This window comes from Physella acuta, unplaced genomic scaffold, assembly GCF_028476545.2.
Source record: "Physella acuta isolate Inbredline_101_S28 unplaced genomic scaffold, ASM2847654v3 ptg000665l, whole genome shotgun sequence".
NCBI lineage: Eukaryota > Metazoa > Mollusca > Gastropoda > Physidae > Physella > Physella acuta.
The window spans coordinates 11,233-15,554 of record NW_026732184.1 but is presented as its reverse complement, the minus strand read 5'-3'; the positions used below and the strand labels follow the sequence as shown (position 1 = coordinate 15,554).

Sequence of the window (4,322 nt, the reverse complement as noted above, 5' to 3'; positions counted from 1 at the left end):
CAATTATCGATTTATGCCTCGATCGTTAAAAACTCGACGTAACTGTTGACAGAACCAAATATAATGTTTAAATCACAGGCTTTAAATCATGTCAACTTTGACCCCCCCCCCCCCCCCCATCACAGTTGACCTTTTAACACGTGACCCCCGTACGCTGCCTGAGATAACAACCCCGGGGGCAGCAATTATAACATTCTGCATCAGTCGGTTACAGGAGGAATTGATGGGCGGCCGGGTCTCCCCCTGCCCCAGGTGTTTTATGGGTGGGGGTCGGGCATGTGTGATAGGTGGGTAGGGGGTCGGGGGTGGAGTGGTTGCTGTATGGTGATGTGGTAGGGCCGGAGTGTCTTCTGTGTGGGGTGAGGCGTGGGTGTTTTGTGGTGGGGTAGGGTGAGGCGTAGGTGTTTTTTTTCTTTTGGTGGGGTGGGGTGAGAAGTGGGTGTTTTATGGGTGGGGTGGGGTGAGGCGTGGGTTTTTTGTGGGTGGGGTGGGGTGAGGCGTGGGTGTTTTATGGGTGGGGTGGGGCGTGGGTGTTTTATGGGTGGGGTGGGGCGTGGGTGTTTTGTGGGTGGGGTGGTGTGAGGCGTAGGTGTTTAATGGGTGGGGTGAGGCGTGGGTGTTTATGGGTGGGGTGGGGCGTGGGTGTTTTCTGGACGAAATGGAAGGAAATGGTGGTGCCCTATGTTCCATTAGGAGCAACGAGAACTTGGTCAAGTCTAGTTATGGCGTGGGAAGGCTGTCGAAAATCAAAATATTTGGGACGGGATTCGTATGTCAAGTTCTGGTGAATTGAGTAGGTGTGAAAAGCTTGAAGTTCAAATTGTGTGCATCGTGTTGATTGTCAAAGTACAAAGTTGCAAGAGGAGGCGCTGTGTGTAGATGTAGAAATTATAGCAGATAGCAGTTTAAGGCTAGGAGCTACAGGGCAAACACTTTTTTGTTATTAGTCAAGCAAATTCACTGAAACTTCACCCATATATTGTATGCTCAATGGGATTTTTAAAAATGGTGTCCAAAAAGAAAAATATTTTTGGTTGCCATGGTTACGTCCGCCATATTGGATTTTTGTTTATCATTTTCAAAATGCTAAGGCTCAGCAACCACTAAAGGTAAACACACAGAAATGCAAGCATTTTGTAGAGTGATGTTAGCCTGAAACTTTCTATAAAGTACTTTTTAAGAAAAGGGTTTAAAAAAATTATTTTTAATTTTTAAATCCTAGACTGTTAAAAAAAGCTGAAATTTGCTCAAATTCAACATATTTCAGTCCATAAAATCTAAAGTAAGGAAAATCTTTAAAAAATGCTTTATAGAAGTTGTTTATATATGTTAGAAAAATAATCAGGCTAAGTTTCATTACAATACATGCAGAACTAACAGAGGAGTAGGGATTTGAAGAGTGAATTTTAACGTTTTGAGAAAAACGCAAAAAACTAAAGAAAAATGAAAAATTTCATTCATAACCTAACAAATACTAACAAAATTTGGTTTTAATTTATGCAGGTTTATTTAACATATAAACATGCAATGAAGTATTAAACTTGCAAGTACATTTTAAATAATAAAGTAAAAAAATTGTCGTACAAAGATAATGCGTCAAATACGTAAAGGCAAAAAACATTTTTATTTTCTTAAAATAAGTTGTTTCAAAAATTGGGCTGAACCACACCTAACAGTTCTATTTTGTTAAGCATATTCACATTTCATTTTGGCAACTGCTACTTTTTCCTGCCATCTAGCTTTTTCTTTTTTTCAGATTAGTTGTCCGGCAAAATGTTTCAATGTTTTTTTTTAAATTATTGCTACCACTATAACTATAATAATTGATTTATCCATCTCTTCAGCTCTCTTTATCTCTTCCTGTTAATACTTGTGCACTGACCAAAATAAATGCTCTTTTTCCAAGTTATTGTCTGGTTTCATACTGCTTGGCTTTCTCTTGGCAAAGGTCAATTCTATAAAGGAAAGTAGAACATAAGTTATTCTAGTGGACAAAAAAAAAAACACTTTACCACAAACACATTTTGCATTGAATATGTATTAAATCCTAAACTAAGTTGCAAAATCATTGTAAGGTATAAGCTATAAATAAATTTTACAACTGTTTTGGGTCCAGAACATGATTTTGAAAAGCGGTTTGCCGTCATTCGGATACATGATTCTCCTTTTTGCAGTATTTAAAAGTTGCCATATTCTTTCACTGAGGTCACTTGGTCACTAGCTCTTCAATCATTTTCTCCAGATATTGTTATGTGAAACAAAATTATGTGTAGGGAGATTACCTTGAACCAGGGCAACTTGCAGGGTTTTCAACACACACTGTAGGCCTAAATCATAGGGGAAATGAATTTATTAATAAAATATACAAATGTAAAAAGAAAAGTAATCATAAAACTATAGTGATATATTGTATGAATATAAGAATAGGAGAATCACTGAATAGAATTTGATTTATTAGTTTGAGGAGATTAAAATCTGTTGAACTAGTATCTGAACCACTAATGAGTCTAATGACAAACAGGTCTACTAACCTAAATAAGATGTTCAAAGAAAAAAAATATGTAGGCCTACTAATTAATCTTTAAATTCAAATAGTTTAATGGATATTGAAATACTCACTGCTTGATGTCCGTGCATCTATTCCTTGTAAACAAAATTTAAGGCTGTAGTTTTCATAATCACTGGACAGCAGTAGAACATCACACACATGAGCCTAGTTTCAAATAGTTTGTTGTGTACTCTTTTATCCTTGTTACGCATTAGGACACTTGTAACATGTGCAGGCCAACTTCACCCGGGGATTACTTAAGTTATTACCAAAATTGTTCTATCTGATAAGTCTGTTTTGGGTTCGATCACAGGGTGATAGTGTATTTCTTGCTGTGTAGTGTGTAATAACTTACTACACACGTAACACACAGCTTACTCTTGTCGTGTGCGGTAGGCTTGTGTAGACTAAATCTAGTAGCAGTAAATCAACAGAGAAAGATGGCTGGTATGAAATCACGGAACTTCTAAACAGTTCAAACATTATTAAACCGATAAAAACATTTGATACGATGAGATTTGTCTAAAAAGTTTGTAAACAGCTGATTGAAAATCAACAACAAGAATCAGTTCATCACTAGGCACGCCGGAAGCGATAAACTAGCTAGCGAATCAAAAATTTTAACACTGATAATTCCGAGTCCGCCAGCCAATAGAATTTTACCTTGCTTCCGGGGTAAGGCCGAGTAGGAAAATTTGGTATATGTAGGTCAAAATCTTTAAAAAGTGTGTTTCATTTGAACATTCGAAATTAAATGGAATATTTTCATTGGTTGACAAATTTACCTTGTCGTTATAGACAAGAAAAGGAGCTTTCCGGCGATACTAAACACGCGGTAGCTATTTTTAGTTATCTGTATGTTTTATAGTAGTAAACTTAGGCAATTTTCGCTGTATTTTTGAAAAATTAGACAAAACATGCATATACATGCCTCACAAAAAAATTAATTTAAAATAAAAATAAGCATTTTCCAACAATATGTTATGTGGTTTTGTATTCAGAAATGGATATACTTTAATAATTAGGTCAAAACTGAAATTTGACATCTGACACCCAACACACTTAAATCGTGTGCCGCACACAGCCTTAAGTATGTGTAAAATGTTTCTTGTAAGACTAAATCGTATTCAAATCAACCATTATTGTTGAAAAAAATGTATTACAGTTAAAGCTACGTGCTGAATTTACTTGTAATATACGTAAAATGTTTTCCATTGTAGCGTTTATAGATAAAGTTACCTTGTAAGTTTAACGGGCTGTTTATAGCCATTGTCGTCCAATCTAAAAAAAAACAAAGCGAAGCAAATTACAAATTTGAATCTAATCAAACAATCACACACAAACATGCAATATCGATCCCGGGTTCAATGTTTTGTGTTGGGTTTTATTTTTAGCACGTCAATAAACAAAATTTGAAAGAGTTAATTGATGCCAACCCCGTTTAGCTGATCTTGTTTTGGGAAACGTTTCATCAAGAACTGTTGTAAGAAGTGTGATTTCATATAGAGCAATGGCCTTTTAAAAAAAAATTGTTTTCTGAAAATAGTATACAGATATTTTAGCTTGCATGAAATTAATTACTTATTTTTTATTAACTTTGTAAATAAATCATTGTGTATGTTTTACATGCTGTTTTTTTAAATTGGTATTATCAGAGTTTCTTTTAGGCATCTCTTCGGGAGGGGGGGGGGGCGAAAATTCTACCGCCCCCCCCCCCCCCCCCCAAATGAAATAAAATTTATATAATTTATATAGAACATATATACTTTTTACC

At 35.8% G+C, this 4,322-nt stretch overlaps 1 long non-coding RNA gene across 1 annotated transcript; it reads right to left on the bottom strand.

The window, feature by feature from the left end:
- Positions 1-1,432: 1,432 nt before the first annotated feature.
- Positions 1,433-2,893, bottom strand: LOC131948923 (uncharacterized). The gene is made up of 3 exons (XR_009388091.1): positions 2,620-2,893; positions 2,283-2,327; positions 1,433-1,955 (listed from the first exon to the last, which is right to left on the bottom strand). It is a non-coding gene; the product is annotated as an uncharacterized LOC131948923 (long non-coding RNA).
- Between the last annotated feature and the right edge of the window lie 1,429 nt (positions 2,894-4,322).